The 23459-nt window shown below is 48.7% G+C and overlaps 1 protein-coding gene and 1 long non-coding RNA gene across 7 annotated transcripts in view; one reads left to right on the top strand and one right to left on the bottom strand.

The window, feature by feature from the left end:
• Positions 1 to 23459, bottom strand: part of cadm2 (cell adhesion molecule 2) — a 1169873-nt gene that overhangs the window by 1037531 nt on the left and 108883 nt on the right. The gene's annotated exons all lie outside the window — the stretch shown is intronic.
• On the top strand, positions 14236 to 16724 carry LOC116980269. Its single transcript, XR_004413918.1, has 3 exons — positions 14236 to 14375; positions 15124 to 15244; positions 16306 to 16724. It is a non-coding gene; the product is annotated as an uncharacterized LOC116980269 (long non-coding RNA).

Raw genomic sequence — 23459 nt, 5'->3', positions numbered from 1 at the left:
GTACTAATTGACTGACTAACGAACGGACTAACTATTTAACTCGCTAATTAACTCACTAACTAACCAACTAACACTGGTCCTTTCCCTTCCTCTGTACGCTCATCTCTCAAACAGTCCCATATTTCCCACTCTCTCTTCAACCCATATCTCTCCTAGTTATTTGGCATTTTGTCCCTTTCACCTTGAGCCTTTGGCACTCACTCCATCCATATGCTAATCACGCCTCACATTGAATATAGAAGTTGGGATGTAATGTTAAAATTGTACAAGGCATTGGTGAGGCCAATTCTGGAGTATGGGGTACAATTTTGGTCGCCTAATTATAGGAAGGATGTCAACAAAATAGAGAGAGTACAGAGGAGATTTACTAGAATGTTGCCTGGGTTTCAGCAACTAAGTTACAGAGAAAGGTTGAACAAGTTAGGTCTTTATTCTTTGGAGCGCAGAAGGTTAAGGGGGGACTTGATAGAAGTCTTTAAAATGATGAGAGGGGTAGATGTGGATAAGCTTTTTCCATTGAGAGTAGGGAAGATTCAAACGAGGACATGATTTGAGAATTAAGGGACAGAAGTTTAGGGGTAACATGAAGGGGAACTCCTTTACTCAGTGGAAGCTGTGTGGATGAGCTACCAGTGGAAGTGGTGGAGGCAGGTTCGATTTTAAAAATCAATTGGATAGGTATATGGACGGGAAAGGAATGGAGGGTTATGGTCTGAGTGCAGGTAGATGGGGCTAGGGGAGAATAAGTGTTCGGCACGGACTAGAAGGGCCGAGATGGCCCGTTTCCGTGCTGTAATTGTTATATGGTTATATGGTACCACCTATTTACACGCTAGCTTTGTCCTGCGTGCCTCTGCCTCTTTTCACTCTCTTTCATCAGTCTGAGGAAGGTTGCTGACCTGAGGTGTCATCTGTCCATTCCACTTGCTGTCAGGCAGATTGTGCCTGAACTGCTGAATGCCTCCAGCACTTTGTCTTTGGACAGAGCCATGTTCCCAGTTTAAAGTAATTGTGGTCTCCTGTTACAGGGAAAGTAGAGTTTAATATTTGTGGTGTATTAATTTGACTGTTTTGTACATCTTTGTCGGCTCTCGGGATCTGTTTTTTCTGGAGATTACTTTAAGGTAAGGCCCCTGTTTCAAAACCTCTCTTGGGTTTCAGTGTTTGGGGAAAGATTGGGCAGCACAGTGATAGAGTTGCTGCCTCACAGCGCCAGAGACCTGGGTTCAATCCTGACAACATGTGTTGTCTGTATAGTTTGTATGTTCTGCCTGTGACCATGTGGGTTTTCTCCACAGATGCTGCCTGACCCGCTGAGTAACTCCAGCACTCTGTGAAACGTCACCTATCCATGTTCTCCACAGATGCTGCCTGACCCGCTGAGTTACTCCAGCACTGTCTTTAATTTTTTTGTAAACCAGCACCTGCAGTTCCTTGATTTTCATCCAAATCTTCCCTGGTTTCAGGGCTTTTACAAACTTTGGCATCTGGGAAATGGGTACTTTATGGGGAAATGAACTGGGTTACAAAGCAATGAAGCACCATTTTGCAGTAAAGAGACCAATTGTATCTAATTTGTAGACAGCACTCCCAATGTGCAGTCAATTTGTACAACAGGTCGCTCCAATTTGTGGTCAATACTCCCACCGTGTGGTGATCCACTGCACTGCAGACCCATCCAGTTTGTAGTCAACACTCCCATCGTGTGGTGATCTGCTGCACTGCATGTCCATCTGGTCTGAAGAAGGGTTTCGACCCGAAACGTTGCCTATTTCCGTCGCTCCATAGATGCTGTTGCACCTGCTGAGTTTCTCCAGCATTTTTGTGTACCTGTCCATCTAACATGTGGACAAAGTACTAGTTAGACTCTGGTCAGGCAGCATCTCTGTAGAACGTAGACAGGAGTATATTTTTGTCCACACACTGCATTGCACCGCATACTGCGCCGTGAGGAATTTCTTTAGTCGGAGGGCGGTGAATCTGTGGAATTCACTGCTACAGAGGGCTGTGGAGGCTGTCGATGGATATTTTTAAGGTGGAGATAGATTCTTGATTAGCAAATGCGTTGAAAGTTACGGGGTCTGAATGATGGTCTCGTCCCGAAAGGTCACCTGTTCCTTCTCACCAGAGATGCTGCCTGACCCGCTGAGTTACTCCAGCTCGTTGTCTCACCATACATTTGGATGCATCTATATTGTTACAATCCATTTCTTCAGTACTCTCGGTTCTACTCTCGTCCTTGCCGCTCCTTAGCTCTGCTCTTGGCCTTTCCACCCTGGCTCTGCAATTTTTGACTGAAGATCTGGGGGGTTGAGTTTTTCCAGATATTTTTAACCACCTGGACACCACTGAATGTTTGTTTATATATAACGTTTCAATGTCCACATGTAGAGTACTGCATCAGGCAACAAGGTTGAGAGAACACTTGTGAAATTAAATGTGTATTTGATGGGGGTAACTGGGGTGTTGCTGTGCTTGTAAATTACAAGCCAGTGCTGGAGCAACTCGATGGGTCCAGTAACATCACTGGAGAATATGGATTGGTAATTCTGGCTTGGGACTCTTCAGAATTTTAATCTAAATATATTTGACTACCTTAATATTGGTCCAACCTGGAGGAGTCCTGACTGCAGAACCACAATGGTCCTGGTTGGAGATACATCTCCAGGCATTGTCCACGTGTCCAAGTGTTTTTACCTTGAGGACTAGAATCTTCTCACCCAGGACTGTCCGACCCACTGAGTTACTCCCGCACTTTGTCTAATTGTAGAGAAGGACGTTGCAACATTTCAAACATTAAAATGTTATGTTAATTTGATTTTTCAGCATCAAGTCTACCTGGATTTGGTCTTTATTGATGTCATAGGAAGATAAAGTACCTATTTCTAACCCTCTTCAGTTTAATGAGAAAAATGTGTTAAATTATTGATGGCTTTTCCAAATTTGTTTCTTTCAACATCGAGGAGCTTGCAGTCTCTGGTGGAGACCGATGTCGGAAAGCTTCAAAGAATGCAAAAGGTTCGACTAGACCCCGAGTGAGCTGGGATTGAACCCCCGATGCAGGACCCCCGACATGGACGTCCTGACCGCTAGCTATGGGAGTCAAGATCGTGCCGTCAACGGAAAGCTCGAGGCCCCAGACCACGGGAGACCAAGGAAGTGAAGAGTTTGAACTTTGTGTTCTGTTGCTTTTTATTGGTATGAGTGTATGGTAAATGAAATTCCTCGTGTTGCAAAGCATACTTTTTTTGCAGCATGAGCCACCCCATGCTTGAATCGTGAGTAAATACACAGTGCTGGAGGAACTTGGTGGGTTTGACAACCTCTGAAGGAATGGACAGATGACTAATTGGGTCGGGAGCTCTCCGTCTGAAATATGGCGGAGAGCTGGAAATGAGGTGGGGGTTGGGCACTGCCTGACAGGTGATGGGTGGACTACAGGTGAGTGGGTGATGGGCAAATGGATGGAGTAAGTGCCAAAGGCTGAAGGTGAAAGTGATCAAACATGTTGGATAAGGACAAGAACTGTGAAATGTAAAACCAGAGTGAGGTGGTGATGGAATGCAAAAGGGAAATATGGACAAGGAGTTGAGAGATGAGCATACTTCCCTTCATTAACTAAGTAACAACTAAATAATGATAACAACTAAATAATTATAATAACGTAAGTAATAACAACTAACTAGTCCTTGTACGCTCATCTCTCAAACAGTCCCATATTCCCTCTTTCCCTTCCATCCATCTCTCTGGTTTCATATTTCAGTTCTCTCCTTATTTGGCATTTTGTCCCTTTCATCTTGAGCCTTTGGCACTCACTCCATCCATATGCTAATCACGCCTCACATGTCCCACCTATTTACTTGCTGGCTTTGTCCTGCGTGCCTCTGCCTCTTTTCACTCTCTTTCATCAGTCTGAGGAAGGTTGCTGACCTGAGGTGTCATCTGTCCATTCCACTTGCAGTCAGGCAGATTGTGCCTGAACTGCTGAATGCCTCCAGCACTTTGTCTTTGGACAGAGCCATGTTCACTGGTTGTAGTTGGCTCCTGTTACAGGGAAAGTAGAGTTTAATATTCTTGACTGAAGCTCTGGGGGTTGGGGTTTTTCAGGTATTTTTAACCATCTGGACACCACTGAATGTTTGTTTATATCTAACTGTTAAATGTCCACGTGAAGATTAAGGCATCGGGAAACAAGGTTGGGAGAACACTTGTGAAATATAATGGGTATTTGATGTAACGGGGGTGTTGCTGTGCTTGTAAATTGTGACAGTGCTGGAGCAACTCGATGGGTGCAGCAACATCGCTGGAGAACATGGATTGGTAATTCTGGGTTGGGACTCTTCAGACCTTAAACTCTTAAGGTAGTCTAAATATATTCGACTACATTAATATTGGTCCAACCTGTAGGATTTCTGACTGCAGAGGCACAATGGTCCTGGTTGGAGATACATCTCCAGGCATTGTCCACATGTCCAAGTGTTTTTACCTTAAGGACTAGAATCTTCTCACCCAGGACTGTCCGACCCACTGAGTTACTCCAGCACTTTGTCTAATTGTAGAGAAGGACGTTGGAACATTTCAAACATTAAAATATTATGTTAATTTGATTTTTCAGCATCAAGTCTTCCTGGATTTGGTCTTTATGGATGTCATAGGACGATAAGGTACGTATTTCTAACCCTCTTCTGTTTAATGGGATAAATGTGTTAAATAATTGATGGATTTTCCAATTTTGTTTCTTCAACATCGAGGAGCTCGCAGTCTCTGGTAGAGACCGATGTCGGGAAGCTCCAAAGAACGCAAAAGATTCGACTCGACCCCGAGTGAGCTGGGATTGAACCCCCCGATGCAGGCCCCCCGACACGGACGGCCCGACTGCTGGCTACGGGAGTCAAGATCGTGCCGTCAACGGAAGGCCCGAGGCCCCAGACCGCGGGAAACCAAAGAAGGGAAGAGTTTGAACTTTGTGTTCTGTTGGTTTTTATTGGTATGTGTAGATTAAACACATCTTTAATGAGCACTTGAAACTTAGCAGCGTTGAGGACGACAGGTTGTCAGTGCATCCTAGCTGCTCGAACTGCAGTGCTGGGAAATGAGTGTTAGTATAAGTGTTATAGTGGGGTGGAGTTAGTGATGCTGGCTTGTGTGTGATTGGTTCACATGCATCATCTATATGAGTGTATGGTAAATGAAATTCCTCGTGTTGCAAACATTTTTTTTTAAAATTTGCAACACGAGCCACCCCATGCTTGAATCGTGAGTATACACAGTGCTGGAGGAACTTGGTGGGTTTGACAACCTCTGAAGAAATGGACAGATGAGTAATCGGGTCGAGCTCTCAGTCTGAAATACGGGGGAGAGCTGGAAATGAGGTGGGGGTTGGGCACTGCCTGACAGGTAATGGGTGGATTACAGGTGAGTGGGTGATGGGCAAATGGATGGAGTAAATGCCAAAGGCTGAAGGTGAAAGTGATAAAACATGTTGGAGAAGGATAAGAACTGTGAAATGTAAAACCAGTGTGAGGTGGGTTTGGAAGGTAAAAGGAAAATATGGACAAGGAGTTGAGAGATGAGCATACTTCCCTTCATTAACTAAGTTATTAACTGCACCTAATTTCTATGTTTCTATGTTAAATAATAGTAATAACTAAATAATGGTAATAATGATGAACTAAATAATGATAATAACTAAATAATACCAACTAACTAGTCCTTCCTTGTACGTTCATCTCTCAAACAGTCCCATATTCCCTCTATCCCTTCTACCCATATCTCTCCTAGTTTCATATTTCAGTTCTCTCCTTATTTGGCATTTTGTCCCTTTCACCTTGAGCCTTTGGCACTCACTTCATCCATATGCTCATCATGCCTCACGTGTACCACCTATTTCCTTGCTGGCTTTGTCCTGCGTGCCTCTGCCTCTTTTCACTCTTTCATCAGTCTGAGGAAGGTTGCTGACCTGAGATGTCATCTGTCCATTCCACTTAGTCAGGTAGATTGTGCCTGAACTGCTGAATGCCTCCAGCACTTTGTCTTTAAACAGAGCCACGTTCCCTGGTTGTAGTTGGCTCCTGTTACAGGGAAAGTAGAGTTTAATATTGTGGCTAAGTCTCACTTTTATTAATGCTGCCCTCCAAGTACTGTAGTTTTTGCAGTTGGTTTAAATCCCTGATTTGGATACATCTGCATTGGTACAATTTCCCAAAAAGTCTGGTCTCTATGCTGGTAGAAATATCAGCAAGGTTTAGTCAGTCCCCTCCCAATCTGCCAATGTTGGCATGTGCTGGGGCAAACTTCTTCCCCATCACTGTTACTTTGGTTTGTAGCTGATTTAATTCAAAGGACGTTTTCATTGAAAGCAATGTGCGAGTCATGGGTGTGTTTTCACTAGATATTCTGAACGCCCTGTAGGCTCCTGTTGGTGTACAAGCATTGATGCCCATGGTATACAGCAGCAGATGGCAGTCGCAGAACAGTGTTTGGTTTAGCTGGGGTGTTGCTGAGCCAGTTGACTTAGTCAAAGTATTCTGCTAACTGCTGGATTACTGGAGGATTAACCTTAACCCTAACCCTAACCCAATGGGCCTTCCTGGAGATATTTCTCCAGGCACTGTCCACCTGTTTAGGTGTTCATTTTGGAGAAAGTAAATAATTTTGTCACCCAGTGCTGTGTTCATTGCACTGCTGCGGGTTTCTAATTATGGTCGAGGCACCAAGAACCTGTGATGCCCATCTAAAATGTGTCCAATCTCCTTCATTGCCTGATCAATGGGCTGTAAACTTGGTGATCCAAGTATGTGTTTGTGGTTAAAGGAGTAAAACAGAATGTTGGGAAGAATCAAACTATCAGTGATTGTTGTATCGCCGAATAGTTGTATCGCCGAATTGTTGTACCGCCGAAATTTGGGGTTTGGAGTCGTTAGGGTTTGGAGTCGTTGGGGTGGTTGGGGTTGTTAGGGTCAGGGTTAGAGGGTCAGGGTTAGGGCTAGGGTTAGGTTGTGAATTATTGGACGGTTAGGGGGTTGGGGTTGGGGCGTTAGGGTTAGGATGGGGGTGGGTGTTGGGGTTGGGGCTAGGGCGTTAGGGTTGGGGTTAGGGGGTTGTGTTTAGGGTTAGGGGGTTAGGATTAGGGCTGGGGCGAGGATCGGGGGTTAGCGTTTTGGGGTTAGGGGGTTAGGGGGTTAGGGTCAGGGTTGGGTTTGGGGTTGGGGTCAGGGTTGGGTTTGGGGTTGGGGTCAGGGTTAGGGCTAGGACTAGGATGCGTTAGGGCTGGCGTTGGGGTGAGGGCGAGGGTCGGGTTAGCGGTTGGGTTTAGGGTTAGGGTCAGGGGGTTAGGGTCAGGGTTAGAGGGTCAGGGTTAGAGGGTTAGGGTTAGAGGGTTGGGGTTAGGTTGTGATTTATCGGACAGTGGGACAACATGCCCTCTGGTGCTTAGTGCGTGAGGGTTAGGGTTAGGGGGTTGGGGTTAGGGTTAGAGAGTTAGGGGTAGGGGTTAGGGTGAGGGTTAGAGGGTGAGGGGGTTAGGGTTAGAGGGTGAGGGTTGGGGTTAGAGGGTTAGGGGGAGGGGGTGAGGGTGGGGGTTAGGGTTAGAGGGTGTGGGTTAGGGGGTTAGAGGGTTATGGTTAGAGGGTTTTAGGGTTAGAAGGTTAGGGCTAGGGCTTGGGGGTAGGGTTTATGTTTAGGGTTTTGGGGTTAGGGTTAGGGGGTTAGGGTTGGGGGTCAGGGTTAGAGGATTAGGGTTAGGGTTAGCGGGTTAGGGTTTTAGGGTTAGGGGGTTAGGGTTAGGGTCAGGGGTTAGGGTTAGGGTCAGGGGTTGGGGTTAGGGTCAGGGGTTGGGGTTAGGGTTTAGGGTTAGGGTCAGGGGTTGGGGTTAAGGTTGGGGCTAGGGTTAGGATTAGGGCTAGGGTTAGGGCTAGGGTCAGGGCTAGGGTTAGGGCTAGGGTCAGGGCTAGGGCTAGGGTTAGGGTTAGGGAGTTAGGGTTAGGGTTAGAGGGTTTGGGTTAGGGTTAGGGTTAGAGGGTTAGGGTGTTAGGCTTAGAGTTAGAGGGTTGGGGGTTAGGGTTAGGGGGTGAGGGTTAGGGGGTTAGGGTCAGGGTGTTAGGGGGTTAGAGGGTTAGGGGGTTAGGGTCAGGGATAGGGGGTTAGAGGGTCAGGGTTAGAGGGTGGGGGTTAGAGGGTTAGGGTGGGGGTTAGGGTGTTAGGGGGTTAGGGGGTCAGGGTTTGGGGTTAGGGTTTAGGGTTAGGGTTGGGGTTGGGGTTTAGGGTTAGGGTTTAGGGTTAGGGTTAGGGGTTAGGTTTAAGGGTTAGGGTTTAGGTTTAAGGGTTAGGGTTAGGGGTTGGTGTTAGGGTTTTAGGGTTAGGGTTTTAGGGTTACGATTAGGGTTTTAGGGTTGGGTTAGGGTTAGGGCTTTAGGGTTAGGGCTTTAGGGTTAGGGTTAGGGCGTTAGGGTTAGGGGGTTAGGGTGTTAGAGGGTTAGGGTTAGGGTCAGGGTTAGGGTCAGGGTTAGGGTGCTAGGTTCAGGGTGTCAGGGTTAGGGTGTTAGGGTTAGGGTTAGAGGGTTAGGGTTAAGGTGTTAGGGTTAGGGGGTTAGGGTTAGAGGGTTAGGGTTATAGGGTTAGGGTTTAGGGGTTAGGGTTTGGGGGTTAGGGTTAGGGTTAGGGTTTAGGGTTAGGGTTAGGGTCAGTGTCTGGGTTTAGGGTCAGGGTCTAGGGTTAAGGTTAGGGGTGAGGGTTAGGGGTTAGGGTTAGGGTTAGGGTTTAGGGTTGGGGTTACGGGTAGGGGTTATGGGTTAGGGTCAGGGTTTAGGGTCAGGGTTTAGGGTCAGGTTTAGGGTTTAGGGTCAGGTTTAGGGTTTAGCGTTAGGGTTTAGGGTTAGGGTTTAGGGTTAGGGTCAGGGTTTAGTGTTTAGGGTTAGGGTTAGGAGTAGGGTTAGGGGTTAGGGTTAGGGCTAGGGTCAGGGTTAGGGTTAGGGTCAGGGGGTTAGGGTCAGGGGGTTAGGGTTAGGGTTAGGGTCAGGGTTTAGGGTTAGGGGTTAGGGGTTAGTGGTTAGGGGTAGGGTTAGGGTTTAGGGTTAGGGGTTGGGGTTAGGGTTAGGGGTTAGCGTTAGGAGTTAGGGTTAGGGTTTAGGGTTAGGGGTTAGGGTTTAGGGCTAGGGTTAGGGCTAGGGTCAGGGTTAGGGTCTGGGTTAGGGAGTTAGGGTTAGGGGGTTAGGGTTTAGGGTTTAGGGTTAGGGTTTAGGGTTAGGGGTTAGGGTGAGGGTTAGGGTTAGGGTAGGTTAGGGCTAGGGCTAGGGTTAAGGTTTAGGGTTAGGGTTTAGGGTTAGGGTTTAGGGTTAGGGTGAGGGTGCGTGTTAGGGCTAGGTCTAGGGCTTGGGCGTTAGAGGGTTAGGGGGTTAGGGTTAGGGGGTTAGGGTTTAGGGTTTAGTGTTAGGGTTTAGGGTTTAAGGTTAGGGGTTAGGGTGAGGGTTAGGGTTTGGGTTTGGGTTAGGGTTTAGGGTTAGGGTTTAGTGTGAGGGTGAGGGCTAGGGTTAGGTCTAGGGCTAGGGTTAGGCTTAGGGGTTAGGGGTTAGGGGTAGGGATAGGGGTTAGGGTTAGGGCTAGGGTTATGGCTAGGGCTAGGGCTAGGCTTAGGGTTCGGGCTAGGGCTAGGGTCAGGGTTTAGTGTTAGGGTTAGGGTGAGGGTGAGGGTTAGGGTTAGGGTTAGGTCTAGGGCTATGCTTAGGGATTAGGGGTAGGGTTAGGGGTTAGGGTTAGGTTTAGGGTTGGGGTTACGGGTAGGGGTTAGGGGTTAGGGTCAGGGTTTAGGGTCAGGTTTGGGGTTTAGGGTCAGGTTTAGGGTTTAGCGTTAGGGTTTAGGGTTAGGGTTTAGGGTTAGGGTCAGGGTTTAGTGTTTAGGGTTAGGGTTTTAGGGTTACGATTAGGGTTTTAGGGTTGGGTTAGGGTTAGGGCTTTAGGGTTAGGGCTTTAGGGTTAGGGTTAGGGCGTTAGGGTTAGAGGGTTAGGGGGTTAGGGTCAGGGATAGGGGGTTAGAGGGTCAGGGTTAGAGGGTGGGGGTTAGAGGGTTAGGGTGGGGGTTAGGGTGTTAGGGGGTCAGAGGGTTAGGGGGTCAGGGTTTGGGGTTAGGGTTTAGGGTTAGGGTTGGGGTTGGGGTTTAGGGTTAGGGTTTAGGGTTGGGGTTGGGGTTTAGGGTTAGGGTTTAGGTTTAAGGGTTAGGGTTAGGGGTTGGTGTTAGGGTTTTAGGGTTAGGGTTTTAGGGTTACGATTAGGGTTTTAGGGTTGGGTTAGGGTTAGGGCTTTAGGGTTAGGGCTTTAGGGTTAGGGTTAGGGCGTTAGGGCGTTAGGGTTAGGGGGTTAGGGTGTTAGAGGGTTAGGGTCAGGGTTAGGGTCAGGGTTAGGGTGCTAGGTTCAGGGTGTCAGGGTTAGGGTGTTAGGGTTAGGGTTAGAGGGTTAGGGTTAAGGGGTTAGGGTTAGGGGGTTAGGGTTAGAGGGTTAGGGTTATAGGGTTAGGGTTTAGGGGTTAGGGTTTGGGGGTTAGGGTTAGGGTTTAGGGTTTAGGGTCAGGGCTAGGGTTAGGGTTAGTGTTAGGGTCAGTGACTGGGTTTAGGGTCAGGGTCTAGGGTTAAGGTTAGGGGTGAGGGTTAGGGGTTAGGGTTAGGTTTAGGGTTAGGGTTTAGGGTTGGGGTTACGGGTAGGGGTTATGGGTTAGGGTCAGGGTTTAGGGTCAGGGTTTAGGGGCAGGTTTAGGGTTTAGGGTCAGGTTTAGGGTTAGGGTTTAGGGTTAGGGTTTAGGGTTAGGGTCAGGGTTTAGTGTTTAGGGTTAGGGTTAGGAGTAGGGTTAGGGGTTAGGGTTAGGGCTAGGGTCAGGGTTAGGGTTAGGGTCAGGGGGTTAGGGTTTAGGGTTAGGGTTAGGGTCAGGGTTTAGGGTTAGGGGTTAGTGGTTAGGGGTAGGGCTAGGGTTAGGGTTTAGGGTTAGGGGTTGGGGTTAGGGTTAGGGGTTAGCGTTAGGAGTTAGGGTTAGGGTTTAGGGTTAGGGGTTAGGGTTTAGGGCTAGGGTTAGGGCTAGGGTCAGGGTTAGGGTCAGGGTCTGGGTTAGGGAGTTAGGGTTAGGGGGTTAGGGTTTAGGGTTTAGGGTTAGGGTTTAGGGTTAGGGGTTAGGGTGAGGGTTAGGGTTAGGGTAGGTTAGGGCTAGGGCTAGGGTTAAGGTTTAGGGTTAGGGTTTAGGGTTAGGGTTTAGGGTTAGGGTGAGGGTGCGTTAGGGTGAGGGTGAGGGTTAGGGCTAGGGCTAGGTCTAGGGCTAGGGCGTTAGAGGGTTAGGGGGTTAGGGTTTAGGGTTTAGGGTTTAGGGTTAGGGTTTAGGGTTTAGGGTTAGGGGTTAGGGTGAGGGTTAGGGTTTGGGTTAGGGTTTAGGGTTAGGGTTTAGGGTTAGGGTTTAGTGTGAGGGTGAGGGCTAGGGTTAGGTCTAGGGCTAGGGTTAGGCTTAGGGGTTAGGGGATAGGGGTTAGGGTTAGGGCTAGGGTTATGGCTAGGGCTAGGGCTAGGCTTAGGGTTCGGGCTAGGGCTAGGGTCAGGGTTTAGGGTTAGGGTGAGGGTGAGGGTTAGGGTTAGGGTTAGGTCTAGGGCTATGCTTAGGGATTAGGGGTAGGGTTAGGGGTTAGGGTTAGGTTTAGGGTTGGGGTTACGGGTAGGGGTTAGGGGTTAGGGTCAGGGTTTAGGGTCAGGTTTGGGGTTTAGGGTCAGGTTTAGGGTTTAGCGTTAGGGTTTAGGGTTAGGGTTTAGGGTTAGGGTCAGGGTTTAGTGTTTAGGGTTAGGGTTAGGGTTAGGGTTTAGGGTTAGGGTTAGGGGTTAGGGTTAGGGGTTAGGTTTAGGGTTAGGACTAGGGCTAGGGTTAGGGCTAGGGTCAGGGTCAGGGGGTTAGGGTTAGGGGGTTAGGGTTAGGGGGTCAGGGTTTAGGGTTTAGGGTTAGGGTTAGGGTTAGTGATTAGGGTTAGGGGTAGGGCTAGGGCTAGGGTTAGGGTTTAGGGTTAGGGTTTAGGAGTTAGGGTTAGGGGTTAGCGTTAGGGGTTAGGGTTAGGGCTAGGGTTAGGGCTAGGGTTAAGGCTAGGGTCAGGGTTACGGTCAGGGTCTGGGTCGGGGTTAGGGTTAGGGTTAAGGGTTAGGTTAGGGTTAGGGTAGGTTAGGGCTAGGGCTAGGGTTAGGGTTTAGGTTTAAGGTTAGGTTTAGGGTTAGGGTTAGGGTTAGGGCGTTAGAGGGTTAGGGGGTTAGGGTTAGGGGGTTAGGGGTTAGGGTTTAGGGTTAGGGTTTAGGGTGAGGGTGAGGGTTAGGGTTTGGGTTTGGGTTAGGGTGAGGGTTAGGGCTAGGGCTAGGGTTAGGCTTAGGGGTTAGGGGTTAGGGGTAGGGATAGGGCTAGGGGTTAGGGTTAGGGCTAGGCTTAGGGTTCGGGCTAGGGCTAGGGTCAGGGTTTAGGGTTTAGGGTTAGGGTTTGGGTTAGGGTTTAGGTTTCGGGTTTTAGGGTTTTAGGGTTCGGGTTTAGGGTTAGGGTTAGGGTTAGGGTTAAGGTGTTAGGGTTAGGGTTTAGGGTTTAGGGTTGGGGTTGGGGTTAGGGGTTAGGGTTGGGGTTGGGGTTTAGGGTTAGGGTTAGGTTGTGATTTATCGGACATAGGGACAACATGCCCTCTGGTGCTTAGTGATCTTCCCCTGGAGATTCCTTTTCACTATGTACTGTCACTTGGTATCTGGCCCACGGTCTCATCACCCTTGTCCAAATCTCTTTGCCTTACACTTGCCCTTCTATAGATTTGTGGGAGTCAGTCAGGATCCACCCTAGGTTTGAGTTTGTCCATCCTGTTCGTGGCCCAAAGGGGTATAATGACGGCATCTCTGCGCCTCTGAAGTGGTCTATTATTGACTCAATGGATCGATAAAATATGTGTAGGTCCCCCTGCACTTGTTCCTTGTGGGATTTGGGAGTAAGGTCGAAGGTGAGGCCTCTGTTCAGTACCTTCTCTTGGGTTTTGGTCAGGGAGAATGTCTGAGAAAGGTTGAAGATTGTTTTCCCTAATTGTAGGGCCTGCCTCTCTTGGCATGGTGTCCCTAACAGTTTAAATGCTTCATCCACTCTCTGATCATGGCTCGGGCTGTGGGTTCTGTCCAGTGGACGTGGTCTGTGACTACTTTAAACTGGCCGGTGGGAATAGTGGGAATGTGTTTCTTGGTCTGTATGTAGTCATTAAGTTGTCTGAGTGTGTCCTGCTCTGCTGCTGGGAGTGACTGGCTGAAGTTGATCCTAGGGATCCATATGCTGGCATTAGGGAATTTACGACTGGCCATCTTGATTAGTGTTTGGAGTTGTTTGATGGCTGTCTGTGGTCTTTGTGTTTTATTATTAATGCCAAATGAGAGAATGACTTTTTGAGTTTCTGGGCATTGGCCCAATTTGCCAAGAATGGAAGTTCCGTGTATGAATTTTGCCCCTGGGTAGCTGTCCAATTGTATGTTGTTGTTGGGAAATTTTGGGATCCTGGAAATGTTGGAATGATTAAAACAGGCTTTCTGGGTTGTAGCTTCCAGGTAACATTTTTCTGACCTGTATTAGGTTGGTTGTTTCTTTCCCCCAGGGCTGGGACCCCGTGTGTTGGGGTGGAATGGGCTGGGGACAGGAAAAGGGTAGCAGTCTCGGACATGTTTACCTGTGGCACTGCAGTCCTGACGTCCCTTCCGGCGGTCTCCGTGGTCAGTTCGGTCTCTCCCCGGGAGGGTCTGCGCTCGGCCCGTGGTCTCTGGGAGAGAGGGCCGTGGATGCTCTGGCGTGAGGAGAGGCTCCGGTAGATGAGGGCGGATGTGCTGGGGGAATCGGAGCGTGTGGGTCGTGGCCAGTCCTCCGACCAGGTCCCTGTCGTGGACCAGAAGGGGGCCTGGGGCTCGCATACCGGGGAGTACGGCTGGGCCTGGTCCGGTTGCTGGGGTCGCAACCCCACGATCTGGGGGCTGGTGGGTGGACGTAGCGGGGTAGTGGGGGGGGTTATGTCGGGGCTGGCGGGAGCAGAGCCGTGAACGGCGGGGCTGCGGGGAGCGGAGCGGGGTAGCTCGAGCAGGTTTTCCTGTGAAATAGTAAACAAGTCTTGCGGGATATCTACCGCTATATTAGACATTACAGCCGCTGGTCTGGGGGTCTGGAAATCCCACAGGCTGCTGCGCTGTTCAGGCCCAGTCTCTGAGGTTAGATTGAAAACTCGATGTCTAAGGTCCTCCATTCTGATTTTAAATTTATCTCCCAAATTTTTCTTGTTCCAGATTAAGGCCTTGGCGCCCGCCTCCTGTACACAATCCATAGGTGGGCCCTCGCGGTATTCATCATCCAGATATTCTAGACTATTTTGGTAATGTTCAATCAAAATTTGTCGTATTTGTTTTGCCCAGGTTTCAGCATTAGAGGCCAATTTTTGTAATGTTTCCTGGGTAGGATTTGCCGGTTTGATAAAGTGTGTTAATATCCTTGCCTGCCCCGTGACACCCTTGGGAGGTTGGCCATTCTCTTGCACTACCCTCAGATGGTGCAGTGTTTTGGCCATTTTATAAATAACTCTAACTACGACTGCAAAGGAATCCCTCGGTTCATTCCTGTGCTGGTCGCGATTCCCATTGTTATTGTTGTTATACCCTCTCCTTCCCCTCCCTCCCCTCTGCATGTCATTGTTCATATCTAGCTCAGTCAGTACAATGTCTTACTTCTGTATTTAAACTATAAACATCAATTATTTCTGTACAGAACTATGAACATCAATTATATCTCAACATCCATTATCTCGTTCAGTACCATGCAATGCTACTGATTTAAACAATAAACATAAATTATCACTAACGTAGTACGGTTCACACCAGGGTGCTCACCAAGTCCATTTTTTCCGGCTTGCAGCGAAAAGCCTGCGGAGACTGCTTGCTGAACTTTCTCCGTACTCCGATGGTAGTTCCTTTGCTTGTTTGTCGTGTGTTTAGTCAAGTCTTTGGTCTTTATATCTTCGCCTTGTGGAGACCATCTGCTGGACTCTGCCTGCTAAGACGGTGTTGCAAGGAAGTTCACCTCTCCTTGTTTGTTATGGTCCTAATTTAGTCTTTTGTTTTTTCCAGCTTGTGGAGACCGCATGCTGGAGTCTTCTCGACTGGGCAACGACCTGCCAGTTTCGCTATTGCTTTAGCTTCATCAGGAAAAGAGATCTCTTTCTATCTAGCCGGTAATGGGTTATAAAGGGTAGGTGAATGTCCCTCCCTTTTTGGGTGTCGCCCTCCCCTGTGTTAGGTCTTAGGACCAGTCACTTTGGTCGGGGCTGCTCTTGTTTAGACCGGTCGATTCACTTCCTTTGTTCATCAGTCCATGTGCTCCTGGCTTTTAAATTACTGCTAATGTTTCCAGCAAATCTGCTGGTCAATTAATGTCCTAGGGTATCATGTTCTGCAAGACTTTTTATTGTGAATGTGCTCTGCAAACATGTTTCTAATCTGTGTGGGGCTGAAGGCCCTCATGGGTAGGGGGTTAAGGCTGGGGGGATGGTAGTGGGTCTTTGGAGATGTTTGGGGGTGTTTTTTATGTTTTTTTTGGGGGTTGCCGTGGAGAGAGGGGGAGAGGAGATTGTGATGCCGTGTATAGATGGGGGGGGGGGGGTGCGTAATGGTGAGTGTCAGGGGACCAGGGATTGAGATCCTATTTGGGGATCTTTTGAGTTGTTTGGGGAGATATTTTTGGTTGTTTGGGGTGTTTTTTTGTTTTGTTTGGGGTGGTCCAGTAGGTCTATAGTTAGGGTTAGGTTCTGTGGGGTGGTGGAGGGGGAATAGTAGCCCCCTCTGGGGTCGGGGGTTTAGTGGTATATTTTAGGTTGTCTTGGGAGATGTTTTCGTTTGTTTGGGGGTGTTTGCATTAGGGTTAGGGTTAGGGCTAGGGCTAGGGTTAGGGTTAGTGCTAGGGCTAGGGTTAGGGTTAGGGCTAGGTTTAGGGCTAGAGTTAGGGTTAGGGTTAGGGTGTGATTTATCGGACAGTGGGAAACATGCCCTCTGGTGCTTATCGATCTCCTCCTGGGGATTCCTTTTCACCATGTACTGTCACTTGGTATTTGACCCACGGTTTCATCACCCTTGTCCAAATCTACTTGCCTTACACTTGCCCTTCCATAGATTTGTGGGAGTCAGTCAGGATCCACCCTAGGTTTGAGTTTATGCAAGGTTTAGGCCATTGGGCTCTTTCGCCTGTAGCGCTTCAATCCATAGCCTCTCTGCTCTCTTCCGTCTCCCTATTGTCCAATTTATGTTTGTTTCCAGGCCCATGATCTCCAGGGACTGGATCCCATGTTGCTGGAACTGTCTGCTAATGGGTATGGATTGGTCCCCCCTTGTGATGTTGCTGAGGTGTCCTGTCAGTCTGACTCTGATGCTGTTACCTGTTTTGCCTATGTACAGTAAGTTGCACTCTTTACATCTAATTGCATACACCACATTCTTTTGCTCACAGGTTATCCTCTGCGCTATCTGGCCTCTCTTCCCTGTTACACTGTTCTCTATATTTTTGGCTTTTACTAAGTGGGTGCAGGCCCCACACCGTCTCTGCCCACAGTCTGGGGCTGTGTGTAGACTTGTACTGACCAGGATGTCCTTCAGATTTTTAGCCCTCTTGTATGCTGACATTACCTTGTACCCCTTTAGTGTGGCAAATCCCCTTTGGAATTGTTCAAACCGGCCCTTGACTATTCTGTGAGCCTGGACAGCCATGTTGCCATATCTTGTTATTAGTGGAAAGTTCAATGTCGTCCCCGGCCTAGGTCTGGGCGCTTGTTTGCTTTTTTAGAAAATCTGACTTAATGTGTCTTAATTTACATTTGCAGTAACCCCTCTGTCTGAGGGCGGTGAAAAGGGTGCTTGTGGCCTGGTTGAAATCCTCCTCCCTAGTACATATACGGTGGAAGCGGGTCAGTTGTGACTTAACGATACCCCTGAAGGTGTGTTTTGGGTGGTGGCTCGTGGTGTGTAGGAGGGTGTGTGTGTCTGTGGGTTTGAAGAAGACTTTGGTAGCTAGTTTGTGGTCTTGGGTATCTGATGGTAGTTTAAAGACAGTGGTGTCGAGGAAGTCCACCCTCTGCTGGCTGGTCACTGCCTTTACCTTGATGGATGGGTGATGGGCATTGAGTATGTCAATAAACTCCTGTAGTTCCCCCTCTGAGTGTGTCCACACTCCCCAAATGTCATCTAGGAATCTGTAGTAGCACATTGGACGCTTCGGACATTTGTGGAAAACTGTCTCCTCCCATTCTGCCATGTATATGTTGGCATAAGCTGGGGCAAACTTCTTCCCCATTGCTGTACCTTTGACTTGTAAATAGAACTCCCCGTTAAATTCAAAGTCATTCTTAGTCAAACCCAGATGCAGTAGTTTAATTAGGGTCTCGTCTGGTCTCTCTGGGTCAGGATTTCTCTGTAGGATGTTTTTAACTGCCTATATCCCCCTGTCTTTCTCTATGTTTGTGTACAGGCTTTCCACATCCATGGTGAAGAGTATTGCGTTGGGTGGTATGTTGAGGGAGTTAACTATTCGGGTGAAGTGGTAGGTGTCTCTGATGTAGCTGGGATGTTGTTGTCCCAGCGGGTTAAGGTAGTGGTCAATGTATTCTGCTACCCCATAGGATTCGCTACTGCAATCTGATACTATGGGCCTACCTGGTGGTATTTCTCCAGGCACTGTCCACGTGTCTGGGTTTTTGTGTATCCTCGGGAGCATGTAGAATTTCCTCGCCCTGGGTTGTGCTCCTGTCAAGTATTCTACTTGTTTGTCTAGGATGTATCCTGATCTCTTAAGCTCCTCCAAAATGTCCCCTATTTCCTTTTGTGTTTCTTTATATATGGGCTCATCTAACTTAGTGTAGTGTTCTATCTTGTTCAGTTGTCTATGTGCCTCGAAGAGGTACTGTTGTCTGTCCATGATGACTATACTGCTCCCCTTGTCTGCCGGTTTGATCACTGTCTCGTTGTTCTCCTTCAGCTCTGTCAAGGCCTGCCTCTCTTTTCTGGTGATGTTAGACTTATCTTTCGTTGTAGGCATATCCTCAATGGCTGATGCTGTCTCTGTTATAAATTCTGTTATCTCCCTCGGGACATCCTCGTCGTCTGGGGACCATCCTGTGAGTGGCCTGAAGGGTATGGTTTCGGCAGGTTCTGCGTCACTGAAGTAGTGTATTAACTTAATGGATCGATAGAATCTGTGTAGGTCACCCTGCACTTGTTCCTTGTGGGTTTTGGGAGTAGGGACGAAGGTGAAGCCTCTGTTCAGTACCCTCTCTTGGGTTTCGGTAAAGGAAAATGTCCGAGAAAGGTTGACGATTGTTTTCCCTAGTTGTGGGCCCTGCCTCTCTTGGCATGATGTCTCTAACAGTTTAAATGCTTCATCCACTCTCTGATCATGGCTCGGGCTGTGGGTTCTGTCCAGTGGACGTGGTCTGGGACTACTTTAAACTGGCTGGTGGGAATGTGTTTCTTGGTGTGTATGTAGTCATTAACTTGTCTAAGTGTGTCCTGCTCTGGTGCTGGGAGCGACAGGCTGAAGTTGATCCTAGGGATCCATATGCTGGCATTAGGGAATTTACGACTGGCCATCCTGATTAGTGCTTGGAGTTGTTTGATGGCAGTCTGTGGTCTTTGTTCCTTATTATTAATGCCAAATGAGAGAATGACTTTTTGAGTTTCTGGACATTGGCTCAATTTGTCCAGAATGGAAGTTCCATGAATGAATTTAGCTCCTGGGTAGCTGTCCAATTGTATGTTATTGTTGGAGAATTTGGGGATCTTGGAAATGTTGGAATCTCCAATTATTAAAATAGGTTTACTGGGTTGTAGTTTCCAGGTAACATTTTTATAACTTGTGTTTGGGTGTCGGGTAACTTCAGCCAGCCGCTTCCCTGGACCCTTCCTTGTGTGTTGCTGAAATTCATCCTGTGAGTTACTATCTGTGTCTAAAGTCCTCTGGTGCTGCGTGCAGGCCCTACGTGCTGGTCTGACCCTCTGTGCTGGGACCCCGTGTGTTGGAGTGGAAAGGGTAGGTGCGTGGGGAGGTGTTGCAGTACCGGACATGTTTACATGTGGCACCGCGGTCGTGACGTCCCTTACGGCGGTCGCTGTGGTCGGTTCGGTCTCGCCCGGGAGGGTCTGCGCTCGGCCCGTGGTCTCTGGGAGAGAGGGCCGTGGGTGCCCTGGCGTGAGCAGAGGCTCCGGTAGATAAGGGAGGACGTGCTGGGGGAATCGGAGCGTGTGGGTCGTTACCAGTCCTCTAACCACGTCCCGGTCGTGGACCGGAAGTGGGCCTGGGGCTCGCGTACCGGGGAGCACGGCTGGGCCTGGGCCTGGTCCTGTTGCTGGGGTCGCAACACCACAATCTGGGGGCTGGTGGGTGGATGCACCGGGGGGGGGGGGGGGGGTTATGTCGGGGCTAGCGGGAGCGGAGGCGTGGGTGGCGCGGCCGCGGGGAGCGGGGCCACAGGGAACGGAGTGGGGTGCGCTCTGGATGGGGCGTGATGTCGCCCAAGCCGTGCGGGGCCGCTCGATCTGGTTTTCCTGTGAAATAGTAAACAAGTCTTGCGGGATATGTACCGCTACATTAGACATTACCGCCGCTGGCCTGGTCTGGAAATACCGCAAGCTGCTGCGCTGTTCAGGCCCAGTCTCCGAGGTCAGGTTCAAAACTCGATGTCTAAGGTCCTCCATTCTGATTTTAAATTTATCTCCCAAATTTCTCTTATTCCAGATTAGGGCCTTGGTGACAGCCTCCTGCACACGATCAGTGGGCTGGCCCTGGCGGTATTCATCATCCAAATATTCCAGACTGTTTTGGTAATGTTCAATCAAAATTTGTCTTGTTTGTTTAGCCCAGGTTTCAGCATTAGAAGCCAATTTCTTTAATGTTTCCTGGGTGGGATTTGCTGGTTTCACAAAGTGTGTTAATATCTTTGCTTGCCTAGTGAGACCCCTGGGGGGTGTATTCCGTCCTTTAAGAACTCCTAGATGGTGTAGAGCCTGGGCCATTTTATAAATAACTCTCACCGCAACTGCAAAGGAATCCCTCGGTCTCGGTTGATTCCTGTGCTGGTTGCAATTCCCCCCATTACTGTTGTTAAGCAATCTCCCTTCCCCCTCTCCCCTCTGCATGTTACAGCTCATTTCTGGTTTAGTAGATTATGCTGCAATGCTAACACAGTCAAATCTAAGCATCAATTATCTCTAGTGTCGTAGGGTTAACACCAAGGTGCTCACCAATTCTTTGGTTCTTTCCAGCTCGCGGAGACCACTTGATGAACTCTTCCCGACTGGGCAACGATTTTCCAGTTTCGCTATCTCTGTAGCTTCTTCAGGGAAAGAGATCTAATTCTCATCGGTTAGGGTTTTTAAGGGGTAGGTTGATGTTCCTCCCTTTCTGGGTGGAGCTTCCCATGTGCTCGGTCCTAGGACCGGTCACTTTGGTTGGGCTCTACCTGTTCTTTGTTTGGACTGGTCGGTCCACTTCCATTGTTTGTAATGTTACCAAATGTATCTGGTATCTTGTATCATTTGCTGCTAGTGTTTTCAGCCTCTCTTGATCAATAAATGTCCAAATTCCTCTTGTCCACTATCATGTTTTGCAAGTCCTTAAGTTATGTATGTGCTCTGCCAACCTGTTTGTAGTCTGTGTGGCGTCAAAGGCTCTTCTGGGTAGGGGGTCCTGGCTGGGATAGGGGTGGGTATGGTGTTGTGGACGTGTCAGGGTGTATTCCCTCTCTTTTGTAGCCTGTCTGGTTTATGGGGGAGTTTGGTAGGTTCTTCGTATACTAGCTGCTGGGGGGGTCTCTGGGTTCGGGTGTATTTTTTTGGGGTTGTTTGGTGGGGATTCAGTGGGGTCTGTTGTAAGGTTTAGGTTGTGGGGGGGGGGGAAGAATTTGGGGGGATGTTTTGGGTTGTTCGGGGTGTTTTGTTATGGTGATTCAATGGGGTCTGCGTGGGTTATGGGGTCTGCTGTTAGGGTTAGGTTGTAAGGTTGGGGGGGTTTATCAGTTGTTTGGGGGGATGTTTTGGGTTGTTCGGGGTGTTTTTAGGGTTGTTTGGGGTGATTCGGTGGGGTCTGCTGTTAGGTTTAGGTTGTAGGGTGGGGGGGGGGTTAGTTGTTTGGGGGGCTATTTTGGGTTGTTTGGGGTGTAGGTTCTTCGTATACTGGTTGCTAGGGGGGGTTCTCTGGGTTTGCGTGTATTTTTGGGGGGGTTTGGTGGGGATTCAGTGGGGTCTGTTGTAAGGTTTAAGTTGTGGGGGGGAAAGGAATTGGGGGGATGTTTTGGGTTGTTCGGGCTGTTTTATTAGGGTTTGGGGTGATTCAGTGGTGTCTGCTGTTAGGTTTAGGTTGTAGGGTGGGGGGGGGTTAGTTGTTTGGGGGGGGCTGTTTTGGGTTGTTTGGGGTGTTTTCCTTGTTGTTTGGGGTGTTTCAGTGGGGTCTGCCGGGGGAGCTATCCGTGGTTTGGGTTAGGGTTATCATGGGGTGAGGTGTGATTATCCTATCCTGTCTGACCCTCATTTGACTCCCTCTCTGGTTCTCCCTGCCTCCCTATCCTAGTTTTATAGTGTCCCTCACTTCCATCCTATGATTATTACAGTCCATTCTATCTAGGTTGGTACTGTTATTCTCCATCATCCCCCCCCCCCCCCCCTTGGATTGGGTTTCACCCTCCTGACTCCGTCTGTACCTTGTTTTGCGGCCTGGTCCCTCTGCGGTTTTGATTTGCCTGAGTGATGAAGCCCGTGTCACTGTAAAGGTTAGGTTGTGATTTATCGGACAGTGGGAAACATGCCCTCTGGTGCTTATCGATCTCTTCCTGGGGATTCCTTTTCACCATGTACTGTCACTTGGTATTTGGCCCACGGTTTCATCACCCTTGTCCAAATCTACTTGCCTTACACTTGACCCTCCATAGATTTGTGGGAGTCAGTCAGGATCTACCCTAGGTTTGAGTTTATGCAAGGTTTAGGCCATTGGGCTCTTTCGTTTGTAGCGCTTCAATCCATAGCCTCTCTGCTCTCTTCCGTCTCCCTATTGTCCAATTTATGTTTGTTTCCAGGCCCATGATCTCCAGGGACTGGATCCCATGTTGCTGGAAGTGTCTGCTAATGGGTATGGATTGGTCCCCCCTTGTGATGTTGCTGAGGTGTCCTGTCAGTCTGACTCTGATGCTGTTGCCTGTTTCGCCTATGTACAATAAGTTGCACTCTTTACATCTAATTGCATACACCACATTCTTTTGCTCACAGGTTATCCTCTGCGCTATCTGGCCTCTCTTCCCTGTTACACTGTTCTCTATATTTTTGGCTATTACTAAGTGGGTGCAGGCCCCACACCGTCTCTGCCCACAGTCTGGGGCTGCGTGTAGACTTGTACTGACCAGGATGTCCTTCAGATTTTTAGCCCTCTTGTATGCTGACATTACCTTGTACCCCTTTAGTGTGGCAAATCCCCTTTGGAATTGTTCAAACCGGCCCTTGACTATTTTGTGAGCCTGGACAGCCATGTTGCCATATCTTGTTATTAGTGGCAAGTTCAATGTCGTCCCCGGCCTAGGTCTGGGCGCTTGTTTGCTTTTTAGTAAATCTGACTTAATGTGTCTTAATTTACGTTTGCAGTAACCCCTCTGTCTGAGGGCGGTGAAAAGGGTGCTTGTGGCCTGGTTGAAATCCTCCTCCCTAGTACATATACGGTGGAAGCGGGTCAGTTGTGACTTAACGATACCCCTGAAGGTGTGTTTTGGGTGGTGGCTCGTGGTGTGTAGGAGGGTGTGTGTATCTGTGGGTTTGAAGAAGACTTTGGTAGCTAGTTTGTGGTCTTGGGTATCTGATGGTAGTTTAAAGACAGTGGTGTCGAGGAAGTCCACCCTCTGCTGGCTGGTCATGGCCTTTACCTTGATGGATGGGTGGTGGGCATTGAGTATGTCAATAAACTCCTGTAGTTCCCCCTCTGAGTGTGTCCACACTCCCCAAATGTCATCTAGGAATCTGTAGTAGCACATTGGACGCTTCGGACATTTGTGGAAAACTGTCTCCTCCCATTCTGCCATGTATATGTTGGCATAAGCTGGGGAAAACTTCTTCCCCATTGCTGTACCTTTGACTTGTAAATAGAACTCTTCGTTAAATTCAAAGTCATTCTTAGTCAAACCCAGATCCAGTAGTTTAATTAGGGCCTCGTCTGGTCTCTCTGGGTCAGGATTTCTCTGTAGGATGTTTTTAACTGCCTGTATCCCCCTGTCTGTCTCTATGTTTGTGTACAGGCTTTCCACATCCATGGTGAAGAGTATTGCGCTGGGTGGTCACCGACCTTGTGATGGGCCAAGCAGTTGGAATCACCAACCTTGTGATTCGAACAAACTGTTACTGTCCTTCAGAGCTGATGATAACATTGTAAAATAACAAGATGAGGTAAG

The sequence above is a fragment of the Amblyraja radiata genome, chromosome 14 (genome assembly GCF_010909765.2).
Source record: "Amblyraja radiata isolate CabotCenter1 chromosome 14, sAmbRad1.1.pri, whole genome shotgun sequence".
In the NCBI taxonomy this organism is placed as follows: Eukaryota; Metazoa; Chordata; class Chondrichthyes; order Rajiformes; family Rajidae; genus Amblyraja; species Amblyraja radiata.
The sequence above is the reverse complement of the archived record's forward strand: the minus strand, read 5'-3'. Positions and strand labels throughout refer to the sequence as shown.